Raw genomic sequence first — 20,209 nt, 5'->3', positions numbered from 1 at the left:
CATGATTAAATATTTAAATATATAAGAGATGCGAGTTTTAATATATGGGTCAATATGAATGAATATATATAAAAGGCACTTGTAAATTAGGGCCAGTAACTTTTAACATAACGTCATTTAACATCGACACTTATAAATATCAAGATCTACAGTAATATCATTGTTAACTAGGTTCACACAAGTTTTAATAAAAATCATTACCTTTAAATTATGGTTATTCATCAAATGACCATTTTTTTCTCGATTTATATATGATAGAGAGACAAAAACTAGTAGATTTGGTACACATGATTCACGAGGTTTTAGAAAAAGTTAAAAAAAATAAATTAATAAATAAATGATAACAAGGTGACGAACCAATTATTACTTACTATCCAACAACTACTAGTATTCACTATATACAAAACAATTATTAGTATTCTTGACCCTTCTTTTATTATTTTATTTTTTATTTAAGGAATGATGCAAATTGTGCAATGGTCTGCCAATCACCTATAAATAAGGTCTTTCTATAAACATTATTCGTATCTCAAAATTCAAAATCCATATTTATTTTATACTCTGTAATTAATTCCCTAGAGTATTTTTCATTCAATCAAGTATGGGAGTGACAGGCTAGCTTGAAGTTGAAGTTGAAGTTGATATCAAGTGTCATGGAGATGTATTTCATGAACTATTTGGGAAGAAGCCACACCACGTCTCCAAAATCGTCCCCGACAAAATTCATGGTTGTGACGTCCATGAGGGTGAATTTGGCAAGCCTGGTTCTATCATCTTATGGAACTATACCGTTGGTAATGCAACCCTAACCATTAATATCGTTCTATTCATTATCGCTATTGTTACATGCATTCTAACCTATCACAATATGCTCATATAAGTACTTTATAATGCTTTATTTATTTAGGGCTGCATATAAGCATTTAATATCTTTCCTTTTTTAGTATTAAATTGAGAATTTATCAACAATTCACGAGTAAATCGGTGTAATAATTGTATATTTATTGTCAATTCTTTCCACTTTTAGGTTCTTATATGCAACCCTTAAGGCTTATCTTTTTCCTTAATTTAAACATAATTTTCTTGTGCCGTTGACTTTATAAAGTTGGAGCTTTCTGTTGTAAGGGCTTAATTGATTATACTTTCATTATTGATACTCCATATATTGTGCTAAAACATTCTCTTGGTCCCCAAAAAACATGGTTTATTACTTTATTGACCTAGCTACATATGTATGATGCTGATCACTTTTGTACTTCGTACTACATATGTATATATTTGTACTTCGTACTTTGTAATACTCTTTTTGGCATAGTTGATAAAGTATTTGGAAATCATTCAACTAGCTATTTACAGAAAGTTATACAATATCTAGATTAATATAACAAATTGTCCAACATGTGCCCATGGATGAAAATATTAAGCTACAAATATATAAATTTACCGGTTTGTGTCAAAAACCGTAGCTTTGTTGTTAACTCAAAAAAAAAAAAAAAATAAATAAATAAATAAATAATAAAAAAAAAATATAGAAGAGGTGGTGAATCTGATGAAAATTTGAGAATCCTAAATAGAAATTTATAAATCTCTTTTTTATTAGTTTTTTTTCGTATTGATTATTGATTAGTTAAATATCTAAACTTCTATTTCACAAAAAAAAAAAAAAAAAAAAAAAAAAAAAAAAAAAAAAAAATCTTAACTTTTATGTAAAATGTTATTATTTGCTCACGGGCACACTTAGAATATTTGTTCAAGTAACATCACTATTTCTTGTCAGTCAAAAAAAAAAACAAAGTAACACCACTATTTACGGATGCTTTGAAATGTCTAATCTATTTTATATATTTTAGGGTCTATTTAATTCCCCTTAGTTTTACTTATTTTAGTAATTATAAGCTCAGGTAAGTTCATTAAGATAGATAAATTTAGGGGGAAAAAAAAGGTTTTAATATGCGATTATAAGGGTTACTCAAATTCTAACTAAAATAAGTTCTAATAAGTCAATTATAATTGTAAAGAAGCTCAGGTAATAAGTTCAGATAAAACAACATAATTTTAGATTAGTGTAAATTAGGTGATTAAAACTATTTCATGTGCATTCATGCATCCATCCATTTTTTTTTTTTATTATTGTATGTATAATTACATTGCATGTTTATATATCGATATCATATAAATTAATCATAGTTAAATTTTGCATGCATATATGAATTACAGATGGGAAAAAATGTGTTGCAAAGGAGGTAGTTGAGGCCGTAGATGAAGAGAAAAAATCAGTGAGATTCAAAGTCATTGAAGGAGATCTTCTTAAGGAATTCAAGAGCATAAGTTTCAGCATTCATGTTGTTCCAAAAGGTGAAACTACTGCAGTAATGTGGGTTGCTGAGTTTGAAAAAATTGCTGATGATGGGCCCTACCCTACCAAAATTATGGACTTTTGCATTCATATCACTAGGGATATCGAAAAGCATCATCTCAAAGATTAATTACTACATAAATAATATTATCTATATGCATGCATGATAATGCTTGATAATATTATCTTCTATGCATGAATTGATTGAATGAATGAATGTATGGAATTCTAGATTTTATGTACTACATGGTTTGTTGTTGTATGGTTTGATTATTGAAGAATGGTGTTATTAATGCTAGCTAGATACCAGTCTTATATGTCAAACTGGTAACTATGCTTAAGCTTAATAATGTAATGTATGTGTAACTTTATTTGATGTTGAAATAAATGTTTGATTGTAACAAAAATTGTGAAATCTTGAAGTTCTTCTTCAAGATTTCCAGAAATTTCTTGAAAACTCTTGGAAGAAACACATAAAAGGAGAAGAAAACAAAGAGAATTAAGGAAGAAGAAATGAAAGAGGAAAAAGTGTTTTTATTTATGATTCTCTGATTACAAGGCCCTCTATATATAAATAGAGAGAAAACAAGCTGACTAAGCTGTACAAATAATCTGAGTTGACAATAAACAAAAATATGAATATCTTCTACACCCCCCTTTAAGATTGAACTGGGTGAGAAACCAAGCCAATCTTGAGAGAAAGAAAATTGCGTTGGTCTGCTCCAAGAGCTTTGATCATTATGTCAGCCAATTATAGAGCAGACTTGACATGAACACATTTGATAAGGCCTGCCCACCAATGGCAGCGGATTTGGACCCGACCCGGATCCGTGGATCCAGAGTCGTTTTTCACGGATCTGGGTCTTCAAATTTTGGACCTATCGCGGATCCGGGTCCTACTAAAAAAGGATCTGGATCCAGGTCTTACCCCTAGACCCGGATCCAGATCCGTTTACCCGTTATTTAATTTCCTATTTTAAAAAAAAAACTAAAATTGTTTGTTTCTTTATTAAAAATGTTGTTGATGTAAGTAGTGATAAAAATTAGCCCTTTCAAGAGATGAATTTTGAATGCTCATTTCGGACACATCATCGTTATTTTTTACTTGCTCATTTGAACCATTTTCGTTGTTTATAATATTTATTTCAAAATATAAGTGTATAAGTTGGTTACTTTGTGTTTTTAGATTAGTTGTATAACTTTAATTTAGGTTGAACTTAATAACCCCCAACGGAAACTTGAAATGCACTTTTTGACCCAAACATTACATTTGTTGCAAAATATTATGCAAAATATATTGGACCCGTTTTGGACCCAGATTCGGACCTGAATCTGCTGGACCCGTCGGATCTGGATCCTGGTCTCCGTTCCACACCCGGCGGATTCAGGTCAGATCTGGATCCTTAATACAAAAACGAATCTGGTTCCGGGTCCATCTGGACTCGGTCCAGATCCGGCCCATTGCCATCCCTACCGCCTGCCTGAACACACTCCCTAATAAAATGCACATCTAGTTTTTGATGTTCAGAACACATATGCTTTATTCTCTCATGAAAACATGGATTCTCAGCAATATGTTGAGCAGACATGTTATCACAATAGAGAGTGATAGGCGTAGGCACCTCAATATCAAGCTCAGCAAGTAAACGTTCCAGCCATATAACCTCATCAGCAGTATGACTCATAGACTTGTACTCTGCTTCAGTTGAGCTTTTAGAAACAATTTTCTGTTTCTTGGTCTTCCGAGAAATGAGAGAGTCGCACAAAAATACATAGTAGCCTGTCAATGATCTGCCACCGTCCAAATAGTATCCCAGTCTGCATCACTGTAAGCCCAAAGCACTGAACTTGATGTAATAGGGTAAAACAAACCAGTATTCAAAGTACCCTTGAAATACTTCAAAACATGCATAGTAGCAAAGAGATGAGTATCCTTAGGATCTCCAAGAAATTGACTTAATTGCTACACTACATAAGAAATATCTGGTCTTGTGAGATTCAAATACAAGAGTTTTCCAACAATCTTCTTGTAAATCTCAAGATCTTCCAAAGACTGACCCTTAAACGTACTCAACTTCAAACCCCTAGTGCAGGGAATAATTTCAAGCCCTAAAAATCCCACTAGCTTGAACCCCACTATGATCATACACTAAAGTACGGTGGCGTCCAAAAGGGAAGAAGATAGAGTAAAAGAGTCGCCAACAAGTTTTTAAGGAACTTGTAAACCGTTCACGAGGTGAAGGTTACACCCCTTAACGATCCAAGAGATCGTCAACTCCATAAGGTTATGAACCAAATAAGGGTTTGGGGATGATGGTACAAATCCAACCTAAAAGAGATTGAACCTGCCCTAATAATAGGCCTCTACTTTATTCTGCTCGTATTTATGTGCGCTTTCTGACTAACATACAATCAATAGGATCAACCCTAAACCTGTTTAATCTATGTTGGTTGAATTTTAATGCACAAATAAACTATTATTGGCGATCACTTGAATTTATAATCACAATTAACCCTAAACAAGATTATTAATATCTTATTAAGCGTGTTTGCAAATACCAATTCCTTTTAAACATGCAATAAAAGGTGATCAAGCAATAATTAATATAGAATAATACATATCAAGCAACATAATAAATAATCAACATCATTAATAGCAATCATAATCATAATAAATATTAGGAAGAGTATAAGAAGCATCACAGGAATCATATTTAATATAAAAAATACCCTAGACATGATACTAGGAATATCATAACAACAATGTAAACATGATTTCTACATCATAAAATCAATCAAACCATCAAAGTACTTACTTGGATGCCTCGTACCTCTTTCTAATTACAAAATACACACGTTAGTAACTTCAAGGAAAATAATAATCAAAACAATTAAATTAAATAATTGAAAGAGAGATTTGGGACCAAATCCTTAGAAATTAAAACCTTTCACGTCTAGGGCGAAGGCAACTTCGAATATGGCTAGGTGTTTCTAGATCTTGTGAATGCGGAATTTTGTATGAAAAGGTAAAGTTTAGAAAAGAAAGAATGAATGTTAAGAATTATTGATGAAAGAGATGAATGAAAAGAATTGATGAACGATTTGTCAATGAAGAGAGTTGATGATCGATGATGAAGATAGTTGATGAAAACTTAAGAATAAAGAGAATTGGTGAACGATAGATGTAGATGATGAATTAAAACGAAGTTTTTGATACGATATTTATAGAGAAAATCATCCAAAAAAGATAATTTATCAAAACAGAGTCTGAAGACCACAAAACCACCTTGGCGCCAGCCCTGGCTCATTGGCGCCAGGCGCCAGTGACTGGCGTCTGGCGCCAATCCTGATTCCAGGCGCCAATCCTGATTCCAGGCGCCAAGGCCTGGGGTTGGACGCCAATTTGGATTTCAACGCGTTTTCGAAATTCTGATAAAATTCCCGTACTGGAAGATAAAATAATATAATTTCAATCGAAAATGCTATTTGATCTTGATTAAAACTCTGAAGAGTCCTAACTGAATTAAGAATGATAAAACCTTCTAGAATGTTCTAGAAGACTAAAACCATTCCTAATTACATTAGGAATGATAAATCATATTAGGCCCTCCCCTAGATCATTGGGCCGTACTTAAAACTCAAACCGGGCCCAATTTAGTAAATTGGCCATAAATTCCTCAATATTCATCGGAATTGGGCTTATAATATATCGTTGGAAAGGTCTTTGCAAACCCCATCAAACTACACCACTATTGGACCCATATCATGGACCAACCAAACTGTATTGGCTGTTTTCTTAAAATAAAGTTTTCAAAAACAGAGAAAAGATCAAAGAAAAGAAAAGAAATAAAACTTTCCACAACACTAGACCTTTCCACACTTTCATTTCATTCGATTATGATTCGATGTGAAAGGCACTCATCACTAGGTTTGGTTTTTGGGAGACACAAATGGGTGTCTACAGAAGCCACCACTTTGACTGAGTTTGGAGAAACGCAAGTTTCGAAAACGAAAGTCAAAGTAACGATAGGGACGGAGAATGATTCAGAACGTTCTTCGATCCTAAATCACTCTTATAACGCCGATACCTGCAAAACTAGCATTAGTTAAAAAGATAAAAGAGTTAAGAAACGCGTATCTTGCACCGTCGAGCACACGTCTCTAAAAGTAACCGATTGTTGCTGTTTTGTTGTTTTGACGACCTTCTGCAAGCTAGAGAATGCCATCCCGCTTGAAAACCGCTATGCCTTGTAACTGCTTCCAATTAGAAGATTGCTTCGCTTGAAACTTCCTTCTCCGCTGTGATAATATTCCACGTCCAAGGGAATATCATAGAAAATTATTTCTCTTGAAATAATTCTCATCCGCATTACGATCATCTTCCATGCCTCAGGAATTATGATTGAAGACAATTTCGCCCTGAAATTACCTTCAGTTGTTTGTGACAACTTTCCGCAAGCTAGGGAACGCCACCTTTCTGTTTGTTTTGACGATCTTCCGCAATCTAGGGAACGCCGTCGATCAATATTGAGCCTTTTCTTGAATCATAGTGATAACTTTTCCAATCATAGCAAAAGTCATCGAAGACTGCCCATCTCGTGCTATCTTCTCATATCTTGGGTGACAACCTCCACAATCTTAGCGAATGCCGTCGAAGACCGCCCATCTCGTGCTATCTTCTCAAATCTTTGGTGACAACTTCCACAATCTTAGCGAATGTCGTCGAAGACCGCCCATCTCGTGCTATCTTCTCAAATCTTTAGTGACAACCTCCACAATCTTAGCGAATGCTGTCGAAGACCGCCCATCTCGTGCTATCTTATCAAATCTTTGGTGACAACCTCCACAATCTTAGCGAATGCTGTCGAAGACCGCCCATCTCGTGCTATCTTCTCAAATCTTTGGTGAAAACTTCCACAATCTTAGCGAATGCCGTCGAAAATAACTTTACTTTAAGTCATCCTCAGTTGTTGCGATAATATTCCAAAGAGAATTACTGAAGACCAACACTTGTCGATCTTTAAAGCTCGCTCGAACTTTGCTTCCGCTATGCCTGTACGTCGGCGCTTTCGTTGCTTTGAACCTATACGTCGGTGCCTTTTGCGAATGAACCATTATGTCGGTGCTTTTTGTTAATGAGCCAATTCTTAGGCGCCTTAAGCTAAGTGAGACGATCTTTAATCAGGTCGATCACTTATTTGTTGTTGTAATCAAATCAACTACTCAATCATGTCAATATTACTTATAGGGGCTAACTGGCGTACCAAGGAACCCAAAAATATATTGCAGAAGGCTAGCACAACCCCAACAGGTGGCTGGCTGCTTTGGCGTTGCTTAAAATCAATCAGCGCCAAACATATGGCATTAGCGCCAGGCGCTGGAATTAGCGTCTGGCGCCAAGCACAGAAAGTGACGCCAATGCCTAGGGACTGGCGCCAGCACGGTTTCTCCTTTAAATTCAATTTTCCGTTTTATTTCTTGCTCTGTTCGTCGCGAACGCTGCGATAGGGTCTTCCCTGTTCTGCTGCACCTGTATTTATTTTGACTATAGAACTTTGCCAATCTCTTTAATCATCTTAGGGTTGACCTAAGGCTTAACGTTGCTTGACTCATTGACTTGACACGACTTAGGTATAAACTTGACTCGCTGTTTCACTGACTCGAGGTTGACTCGACTCGAAGTAATATGACACGTGTGACTCATGACTCGTGTGTGCATTGTAATGTGATCGTACGACTTGAAAATGCAAAAAAGCAAAAATTCAAAAGTTTTCCGTCATTTTTGTGGAGGGTACCGACTTTCTCCCGAAAAAAAAGACGTGAAAAAGAAAAACCAAAAGTTTTAAGATGCATGTTGAATGAGCTTAGTCAAATGTTGTTTGATACTATCTCTCAAGGTGCAAGGATTAATCAATCCTAGGCTATCTCAATGGTTAACTTCATGATGAACGTATTTGGGTAACTTAGGCACGGAGGCTAAGCACTTCATACTTCGTGATGCAATGATGATTATGAGTGATGAGCGATTTTGATATGACAAGGCATGCTTCAACATTATGATTTCATGTCAAAGGGTTCCTAAGGGAAAGTATATTTGGTCATGTATGTGGGTAGTGTGTGAAAATGACACTAAAATTAGGCCGCAAGAGCTAAGTGTGTGGAAAAAATATATTATTGAAAAGAGTCAAATGGTGGTGACTCTTAGGCTAGGTAAGCTAATAATATAGGGATCAAGCCCCCAAGTCTAGCTCTAAGTGAATAGGGATGAGCATTGGAGATCCCTTGATATGATCATGGTGTAAGTGTGTGAATCTGAATATGAATGCATGTTTATTACGGCCGCACCTCGATGTGAGGTTGCCTACGTATCCGTTAGGAATCAGGCCGAACGTAGCTCTAGCCGAACCTCGCACAAGTGTGTATACCTCAAAAAGGTCTTTTTAAGGGTTGTAACGTGGTTAGGCTAAAGGTTCGAAGAAGAAGGGGATAAAGGCTCAAGACCCTAGATAAGCCCCCAAGGTGTGCAACCTTGCTTTTGAATATTTGTATTTTCATGCTTGAGGTTTTCTACTCTTTTTTATCTCTTTTGCTTTAGCATTTATTTTATTTTAATAAGTGTGGGCAATCCCGATCATGTGGTCTATCACTCACTTGGCATTCATGTTTCTCACGCACGGTACCGAGCACTCGATAAGAGACGCAATCTGAGACGTGTTCTTATCGAAGATATTTTCATATCAAAGACATTGGAACACTTACCCTTTTGTACACTTTTATTTATTTATTTTTTGCTTTTGCTATCTTTTGAATTTACTCAAGCTTTCTTTAGAATTGCATAAGTTGCACGCCATCCCATCCCAAGGTTAGGTAGATGTAGGTTGAAAAAAGAAGGGTCTATCGTTAGACGAGGCTCAAAGTGGTTTATGAAGAAAGGATGTGTAAATTGAAAAGGCAAAAGGAGATATGACGTGGCTACAAGGGGTGCCTCAAATCATTAGTATACCTTGTGCTTAATTCGACGTATATTTTTTTTTTTTTGTTTTTTTTTTGAATGCAATGTAATGAAATGATCATATTCAAGGAAATAAATGCTCATTTTATTAAAAAGGGAAAAAGGAAAAAATCCTATAAAATTGATCTAAAAGAAAAGAAAAGGTGCCTATGCTAGACTTATTGGGGAAGGAAAAGATGAAAAAGAAATAGAAAAAAGAGGTCACGAAATCTTGTCGTTGCAGCTCGCCTCTTGTCTTGTGTCATTTGCTTCATCATCACCCAGTCTTCTTGTTAACTGGAGGCATGGGAAGCTTGTTATTATCAATCAAATGTTGGATAGCCTCCTTTAGTTTCCAACACCTCTCAGTAATATGACCCCTACCTTGATGGTACTTGCAGTGTTCGTCTGGATTCCAACTAGGCAATCTCTTTTCAGGTGCGGGATCTTGAATAGGTCCAATAGGAGTAATGAGTCCTTTGGCATGGAGTCGATCGAAGGCAGTATCGTAGCTCATCCCAATGGGGGTGAAGTCTTTCCTTAGTTGCTTCTTAGATCCTTGGTTATCCATGGCTAAAACTTCACTGAGATCAAAGGTACTAACATTGTTACTAGAGTGGGCGTTTTCGGAAGAAGAAGGATTGTCATTCTTCTTTCCTTTCCAGCCACCGTGGTTGCTATTTTTAGTAGCTTTTTGCTTTGCAAGGTCATCTTCGATTTCAATTCCGATGTCATAAACGGCCTTGAAAGTATTCAAATTGTGTTGATATTTTAAGTGCTTCGAATAATTTTCTTGGAGATTCTTGATAAACATCCTCACAGATTCCTTTTCGGTGGGGACTTCAATCATCTTGGCGGAAGTTTCCCTCCACTTATTAAAGAAAGAAGTAAAGCCTTAATTTTCTTTTTGTCTTAGCATCTCAAGTTGTCTATGGTCGGTTTCAACTTGGATATTGCACTTGTACCTATCAACGAAAGCGTTTGCTATCGATTCCCAGGTAGAGGTTTTCTCCTTGTCAAGGGAGAAGAACCATTGTTGGCAAACGGTTCAAGAGATAGTGGGAACAGAGAGGGGAAAACCTTCTTATCGATACCCTTAATGGTCATTATAGTTTCAAAAGCTCTTAGATGGAAGTAAGGGTTATCTGTTGCCTTGAATTTAGGGATGTCAGTGGCGTCGAACTTATGCGGAAGAAGTTCTTTATCCAGCGAGACCCCTTGCGAACTCATGCCCTGAAATTTATAGTCACTAGATAGCTTGCTTAGACTCTCTTGCATGAGATCCATCCATTGTTGCTTCACGGGATCATCGACCTTAAGTGTGAGGAGCTTCAGTGTTTCAGTCATGGTAACCAATTGGTTCCTAAGCTCATTGACTTCTTCTTGAGTTGCCATTATCTTTTTAGCCTTCCTCTTTTGACGAATCGGTTTATCAGAAAGCGAGACTTGAATAAAGAGGTTGTCCTTGATTAATCGCCCTTCTCTCCTCGACCAAGTACTGTGAAAAGGAATTTGGGGATACGTATTGTTAATTATTTGACTCAAACTTTATTCAACATGCAATGGATGGAGGAAGTGAAGAAAAATTGGAATAGAATGTGAAGAGGATTTAGATGGAGGGATATGAAGGATTAGGAGTAGAATGTACCCCAACTCAAATGACGGAAAAGACCGACTTATGCATGAACCTAAGACATGGCCATGGTGATGTGTACTCAAAGTGTGTGCTAAGACTAGTGAGTGTAGATGACATGTTAAGACTCGTGTCATGACCATGTGGTTAGACTATGTGACCAAGACTCGATTAATGACTCGACACGGTGTTATTGACAGCGGAAATTAACCGAATTAATTAGTAAACTGGTTAATTAGACCCTAGGTGACGACTCGACAAATTATCCAAACTTTCGGCCAAGCGACAGGACTGGCGTCACAATATGGTGATTGGCGCTAGATATTTTAGTAAATGTCTGGCGCTACACACCATACAGTGGCGCTACAGCTCAGATTTTGGCACCAATATTGGAGCCTTGGTCTGGGACTGTTTTCGGTTTTATTAGTCAACTGGGGTATGCCTAAAGTCGTACTAGGTCAATTCCAATTAAAAGAAGAAAAAAAAACTTTATTGACTCGAATTAATTAATTAATTAATTAATTAGGAAAAGTTCTTTAAGTCATTAATTTTAATCTCAACACAAATCAACAAACGGTTAGGAGGAGCATAGGATATATATGCACAACAAATAATGCACAATTAGGCAAGTAAGCACAATATGATGCAATGAGTTCGCAACCTAACCATGGCTCTAGTTTTCTAAAGTTCGGGATATGGTTTAGTCAAATAGGGTCCATGGTTAATTGTCCAGATGCACCGCGTAGAAGCCTAACCGTGAAGGGTTAACGCGTGTGGATAGAACACCGCGAGTTTTTAGAAAAAACTCGCTTCCATGGTTTGGTGAATTCAACCTCTCAGATGTACCCTTTGTTGCCAGGAGCGTTTAATCGGGTAGATAGAGCATGAATTCCCAGAGGGTTATGTCCATATGTAGAACACATATGGGTTTCAGAAAAGTGAGAAAAAATTCAATCAGGAAGCAGGATTGAGCAAAAAATGCGAAAAACCGGTCGAAATTAGAACGCATATTTCTGGCTCGGTATTGGGGGAAATTGGCGCCAGCAAACAGAGACTGGCGCCAACTTTTAACTGTAGCGCCTGGCGCCAATACTGGCGTCTGGCGCTACAGCTAAAAGTTTGGCGCCAAGTTTTGGCCCCTGACGCAACTTCCCACATGCCTCAGCAGCTTTCTGTGCTCAATAAAATCATCCAGTTTTGCGCGGTGTTATTTCGGTCCTAGTTGTGAAAGACATTTCTCAAGTTTCCTACGTGTAAAATCCTATGTTTTTGACTTATTACGGATGGTCTTTCCAATGAGAACCTTTTTATGCATATGACAATAATGTTAATCAAAATTAAGCACACGAAATACTTAGAACTTTTCGAGTCTCATCCACTCATTCTAAATCATCGCCGAAACAAATTCAGGAATTAAAATAGAAATCCTCCCCAGTGGAGTCACCACAAACTGTAGGGAATAATTTCAAGCCTTAAAAATCCCACCAGCTTGAACCCCACTGTGATCATACACTAAAGTATGGTGGCGTCCAAAAGGGAAGAAGATAGAGTAAAAGAGTCGCCAACAAGTTTTTAAGGAACTTGTAAACCGTTCACGAGGTGAAGGTTACACCCCTTAACGATCCAAGAGATCGTCAACTCCATAAGGTTATGAACCAAATAAGGGTTTGGGGATGATGGTACAAATCCAACCTAAAAGAGATTGAACCTGCCCTAATAATAGGCCTCTACTTTATTCTGCTCGTATTTATGTGCGCTTTTTGACTAACATACAATCAATAGGATCAACCCTAAACCTGTTTAATCTATGTTGGTTGAATTTTAATGCACAAATAAACTATTATTGGCGATCACTTGAATTTATAATCACAATTAACCCTAAACAAGATTATTAATATCTTATTAAGCGTGTTTGCAAATACCAATTCCCTTTAAACATGCAATAAAAGGTGATCAAGCAATAATTAATATAAAATAATACATATCAAGCAACATAATAAATAATCAACATCATTAATAGCAATCATAATCATAATAAATATTAGGAAGAGTATAAGAAGCATCACAGGAATCATATTTAATATAAAAAATACCCTAGACATGATACTAGGAATATCATAACAACAATGTAAACATGATTTCTACATCATAAAATCAATAAAACCATCAAAGTACTTACTTGGATGCCTCGTACCTCTTTCTAATTACAAAATACACACGTTAGTAACTTCAAGGAAAATAATAATCAAAACAATTAAATTAAATAATTGAAAGAGAGATTTGGGACCAAATCCTCAGAAATTAAAACCTTTCACGTCTAGGGCGAAGGCAACTTCGAATATGGCTAGGTGTATCAAGATCTTGTGAATGCGGAATTTTGTATGAAAAAGTAAAGTTTAGAAAAGAAAGAATGAATGTTAAGAATTATTGATGAAAGAGATGAATGAAAAGAATTGATGAACGATTTGTCAATGAAGAGAGTTGATGATCGATGATGAAGATAGTTGATGAAAACTTAAGAATAAAGAGAATTGGTGAACGATAGATGTAGATGATGAATGAAAATGGAGTTTTTGATACGATATTTATAGAGAAAATCATCGAAAAAAGATAATTTATCAAAACAGAGTCTGAAGACCACAAAACCACCTTGGCGCCAGCCCTGGCTCATTGGCGCCAGGACCAGTGGCTAGCGCCAGGCGCCAATTGCTGGCGTCTGGCGCCAACCCTGATTCCAGGCGCCAAGGCCTGGGGTTGGACGCCAATTTGGATTTCAACGCGTTTTCGAAATTCTGATAAAATTCCCGTACTGGAAGATAAAATAATATAATTTCAATCGAAAATGCTATTTGATCTTGATTAAAACTCTGAAGAGTCCTAACTGAATTAAGAATGATAAAACCTTCTAGAATGTTCTTGAAGACTAAAACCATTCCTAATTACATTAGGAATGATAAATCATATTAGGCCCTCCCCTAGATCATTGGGCCGTACTTAAAACTCAAATCGGGCCCAGTTTAGTAAATTGGCCATAAATTCCTCAATATTCATCGGAATTGGGCTTATAATATATCGTTGGAAAGGTCTTTGCAAACCCCATCCAACTACACCACTATTGGACCCATATCATGGACCAACCAAACTGGATTGGCTGTTTTCTTAAAATAAAGTTTTCAAAAACAGAGAGAAGAGAAAAGAAAAGAAAAGAAATAAAATTTTCCGCAACACTAGACCTTTCCACACTTTCGTTTCATTCGATTATGATTCGACGTGAAAGGAACTCATCACTGGGTTTGGTTTTGGGGAGACACAAATGGGTGTCTACACCTAGGATAAGGAAAAAAGGCTTCTTTGTGCTAAAGTAACTGCATTTCAGTTAACAAGTCAAGTATATACTTCCTCTAATTAAGGGAAATGCCAGAATCAGATCTTGAAACCTGAATACCCAGAAAATATTTGAGAACCCTAGATCTTTGATAGTAAAAATATCATGTAATCTTGTCTTCAAGGAAGTGATTTATGCAGAATCATTACTAGTGATCAAAAGATCATCTATATAGGCCAAAACAACAGTAAAAGATCCATCTACATTCCCGTAGAACATATAATAGTCTTGTTTAGATTTAAAATAGCCTTGTTCAATGAGAAGTTTACTCAGCTCAACATTCCAGCACCTTGATGCCTGTCTCAAACCATATAAAGACCTTTTCAACTTACATACTTTGCCAGCATCAACTAAATACCCTTGAGGTGGCTTCATATATACCTTTTCATCAATATATTCACGCAGAAAAGCATTATTGATATCTAGTTGCTGAATATCCCATTTCCTTCCTACAACCAAAGAAATCAACAATCTAACAGTAGAAAACTTAGCTACTGGACTGAAAGTGTGCTTAAAATCTTTTCCTTCAACATGTTTGTCACCCATAGCAACCAATATTGCTTTACATCTCTCAATTGTCCCATCAGGTCTAAATTTGGTTTTATAAACCCATTTAGATCCTATAGCATGTTTTAGGATCACTAACCTCCCATGTCTTGTTGTTCTCAAGAGCATGCATTCAATTCCAGTTGCATATCATCTCTCCATTCAGGAAAATGTTTAGCTTGATTGTAAGAAGCAGGTTTAGGGGAAGAATTAAGCATGTTCACCAAAATAGTAAAATGAGCCATAGTGTTAAAAGAAACAGATTCACTAGATTGATTGTGTTGTAAAAGTTTAGGAAGAACATAATCATTAAACTTCTTAGGGAGAATATGTGGTCTAGAAGTCTAAGTGACTCAGAGTATCATCCAAAAGAACAAAAGAATTATCAAGAACTTGATTAATATTAATAATATTATGTCAAGTGTAATGGCAAGCGGTTTTGGCGCCAAACCGCTTGCCATTTGAATATATTTTTTTTTCCAAAATTAGTATTAATTAATAATAATAGTATTAGTGACCTGTTTTAATATATATATTAATATTTCATTATGAAAATAATAATTATTATTATTAATATTATTATAAATAATATTAATTTATATTAATAATAATTAAAATATTACAAATTTAAGAATAATAATACAATGACAACATGAAATAAATATACATATGAGAAGTAACATCAATAATATGTTTAATTAACAATAATATGTAAGTACACCAAAATACATAATAATAACACTCACAAATAATATATACTCACAAATAATATATACTACATACGTACTAATTATATATAATTAATGTACATATATAAAAAAAAAGATAACTAAATATTATTCATAATAATAAAACTCAAGCTCACTAATTAATTCGGTGTGTGTGCACCCACTCCGATAATACTAGATGCCATCAAATGTCACGAAAAAAGCCCACATGTCGCGAATTTCATCAATTTCTTTGCTTGTTAACGAGCCTTCTCTTTGAATCTTGCAAACCTTTGAAAAAAAAAAAAAGAAAAAACCAAACATTATACATCATTCATATTACATAAAATTAAAACCAAATGTATGTCAAATATTTCAAAGGCCACATATATAGTTTGTTTCTTTCATAAAATGGCCCAAATAAGGCCGACGTGACTTCTACTTTGCCTAATTTCTACATTGTCTATCAAAGAACAAATTTATTTCTCATAGAATGCCCATATTAGCTACTCTTAGGTGTCTAAGATTTGAAATCACATCAAAGGATGGTTTTAGTAAGTTTTAGGACGATTTTTATCCAAATTCGCCCAAATAAGGCCTATATGACTTCTACTTTGCCCATTTTCTACATTTTCTATCAAATGAACTACTTTTTTTTCTCATAGCATGCCCATATTACCTAGTCTTAGGTGTCAAATGTTTGAAATCACATCAAAAGAGGGTTTTACTAAGTTTTAGAACGGTTTTTATCCAAAATTGGCTATTTGACTTCTACTTTGTCCATTTTCTACATTTATTATGTAATGAACTATTTCTTTATCATAACATGTCAATATTACCTAGTCTTACGTGTTTAATTTTTGAAATCATATCAAAATAGCATTTTACAAAGTTTTAGAACAGCTTTTATCCAAAATCGGCTATTCCACTTCTACTTTGCCCATTTTTTACATTTTTTTTCATATGAACATTTTATTTCTCATACCATGCCCATATTACCTAGTCTTAGGCGTGTAAGTTTTGAAATCACATCAAAAGATCACCCAACTAAGTTTTAGTACGCTTTTTATCCAAGATCGGCGTAATTGACTTATTTACCAAATTCACTAACAATTACGCACCAAGTTCACAAAATTACACGAGGTACGACTAAAATCACTAAAAATTAATCCCCGGGTTGCTGCCATGGCTCCTGCAGCTACTCGGGTCGCTTCCATGGCTGCTGTAGCTGCCTGGGCAGATGCCTGGTGGCCACTGCAACTGCCTGGGTAGTTGCTTGGTGGTGTTGCAGTTGTGTGGGCAACTGCGTGCCTGGGCATTTTCCTAGGCTGCTGCTGCAGCTACTTAGGCAGTTGCTTGGTGGTTGTTGCAGCTGCCTGGGCAACTTCCTGGTGGCTGCCTGGGCTGTTGCTGTAGTTGTGTAGGGAATTTTCAATCATTAACCCCTAGCTTGAAACCCACTGTGATCATACACTAAAGTATGGTGGCGTCCAAAGGGAAAGAAAATAGAGCAAAAGAGTCGCCAACAAGTTTTTTTAGGAACTTGTAAACCGTTCACGAGGTGAAAGTTACACCCCTTAACGATCCAGGAGATCGTCAACTCCAATAGGTCTGGAACCATGACTGGTAGTTCGGGGATGAAAGTACAAATACAACCTAAAAGAGATTGAACCTGCCTTAATAATAGGCCTCTACTCTATTCTGATCGTATTCATGTGCGCTTTCTAACTAACATGCAATCAATAGGATTAACCTTAAACCAGTTTATCTATGTTGGTTGAATATAAATGCACAAATAAAACTATTATTGGCGATCACTTGAATTATAATCAAATTAACCCTAAACAAGATTATTAATTATCTTATTAATCGCGATTACAAGTACCAATTCCCTTTAAACATGCATAAAAGGCGTGATCAAGCAGTAACAATAATAATAATAATAATAATAATAATAATAATAATAATAATAATAATAATAATAATAATAATAATAATAATAATAATAATAATAATAATAATAATAATAATAATAATAATAAATTCATCATCATAACAATTATAATCATAATATTCATGATAAAGCATACAAATAGCAAGATCCTAGGCATGATACTAACAAGATTAATAACAAACTCTAGCATGTCACTAAACAAAAAGATCAAAGCTTTAACCCTAACATGATATTAACATCATAAATATTAGGAAGAACATAAAAGGCATCATACTTTTAGTCATACTTGATATTAAAATTACCCTACACATGATACTAGGAAGATCAAAACGCCCTAACATAACACTAGGAATCATAATAACAACCTAAGCATGATTTCTACATCATAATATCAATAAAAATCATTAAAGCACTTACTTGGATGCCTCGTACCTCTTTCTAATAACAAAATACCCACGTTAGTAACTTTAAAGAAAATAATAATTACAACAATTAAATTAAATAATTGAAAGAGAGATTTGGGACCAAACCCTCATAAATTATAACCTTTCACGTCTAGGGTGAAGACAACTTCGAACTATGCTAGGTGTATCTAGGTCTTGTGAATGCGGAATTTTGTAAAAAGAGGGTAGGTTTAGAAAAGAGAGAGAGAAGCTTTAGCTCATAGAGAAAATAATTAGAAAACTAGAGAGTTGATGATTGTAGATGAATGAAAATGGAGTTTTTAGGAGGCTATTTATAGAGAAAATAAGTCAAAAAGATAGAAATTAGAACCAGAGTTCTGACGCGAAAAAACGAGGTTAGCGCCAGACGCTGACATTAGCGCCGGACGCTGATGGTAGCGCCAGGCGCCAAGCTTAGCGCCAGGCGCTAATGCTGGAGTTTGGCGCTAATTAATTTTCTGACACGTTTTCCAAAATTAGATAGAAATTTTCATTATCAATCCCCTTAATTTTCATTATAGTTTCAAAGGCTTTTAAGTGAAGGTAAGGATTATCTATTGCCTTGAATTTTGGGATGTCGTTGGCATTGAACTTATGCAAAATAAGTTCTTTGTCCACCAAGACCCCTTGTGAACTAATGCCTTGGAACTTGTAGTCACTAGACAACTTGCTCAAACTTTCTTGCATGAGGTCCATCTGCTGTTGCCTCAATCACGGTAGTCAATTGATTCTTAAGTTCGTTAACTTCTTCTTTAGTTGCCATTATCTTTTTAGCTTTCCTCTTTTGACGAATCGGTTTATCAAAAATTAAGACTTGAATAAAGAGGTTGTCCTTGATTAATCGCCCTTCTCTCCTTGACCAAGTACAGTGGAAAAGGAATTTAGGGATATTCATTGTTTATAATTTGACTCAAACTCTATTCAACATGCAATGGATGGAGGAAGTGAAGAAAGACGATGTAGATGGAGGATATAAAGAATTAGGAATGGAATGTACCCCAACTCAAATGACGGAAAAAATCGACTCATGCATGAACCTAAGACATGGGTCATGGTGTGAAAAAAGTATGTGCAAAGTGTGTGCTAAGACTAGTGAGTGTAGGTGACATGTTAAGACTCGTGTCATGACCATGTTGATAGACTATGTGACTAGACTCAATTAATGAATTAACACGGTATTATTAGCAGTTAAAATTAACCGAATGGATTAGAAAACTGTTTAATTGGACACAAAGTGATGACTCGAGCGATAAATCGAACTGTCGTCAAAATGACAGGAGTGGCGCCTCTCTTTGGAGTGTAGCGCCAGACGACAGGATTGTCGCCAGGAGCTACACTCCACCAAGTGGCGCTACAGTTCAAACTTTGGCGCAATTTCTGGAGCGTCGATCTGAAACTGTTTTCGGTATTATTGCTCAACAGGGGGATGCCTAAAGTCGTACTAAGTCAACTCTGATTAAACATTAGACTTTACTTAAATTAATTAATTAGGCAAAGTTCTTGTACTGATGAATTAATTTATTTAATCTTAGCACAAATCAAGCAAACGGTTAGGAAAAAACACATAGGGAATGCACAACCAATAATGCACAATTAGTCAAGTAGACACATCATGATGCAATGAGTTTGCAACCTAATCATGGCTCTAGTTCTCTAAAGTTCGGGATATGGGTTAGTCAAAAAGGGTCCATGGTTAATTGTCCGGATGCACCGCGCGGAAGCCTAACCGTGAAGGGTTGGCGCAAGTGGATGGGACACCGCGAATTTAGAAAAACGCTCTTTTATGGTTTGGTGAATTCAACATTCTCGGTTGTACCCTTTGTTGCTCAGAGAGTTCAATCATGTAGATGGAGCATGAATTCCCAGAGGGTTATGTCCATATGTAGAACACATATAGGTTTCAAAAAAGTAAGAAAAATTCAATCAGGAAGTAGGATCAAGCAAACAATACTAAAAACTGGTCAAAATTAGAACGCATATTTCTTGCTCGTCATTGGAAGAACTTGGCGCCAGCAAACAGAGGCCAGCGCCAATTTTTGTCTTTAGCGCCTGGCGACAGAAGCTGTCGCCTGACGCTAACGTCAAAAGGTTGGTGCTAATCTTTATTCGGTGACGCAAGTTCCTACATGCCTCAGCAGCTTTCTGTGCTCGATAAAATTTTTCAGTTTCGCGCAGCGTTATTTCGTTCCTAGTT

The 20,209-nt window shown here is 35.8% G+C and overlaps 1 pseudogene; it reads left to right on the top strand.

Moving 5' to 3' along the window:
• The first annotated feature begins 515 nt into the window (after window positions 1-515).
• On the top strand, window positions 516-2,616 carry LOC110716700 (annotated as a pseudogene).
• The last annotated feature ends 17,593 nt before the right edge of the window (window positions 2,617-20,209 follow it).

Source organism: Chenopodium quinoa, unplaced genomic scaffold, assembly GCF_001683475.1.
Source record: "Chenopodium quinoa cultivar QQ74 unplaced genomic scaffold, ASM168347v1, whole genome shotgun sequence".
NCBI lineage: Eukaryota > Viridiplantae > Streptophyta > Magnoliopsida > Caryophyllales > Amaranthaceae > Chenopodium > Chenopodium quinoa.
Note: the sequence above shows the minus strand (reverse complement) of the source record. Positions and strands in the feature narration are given on the sequence as shown.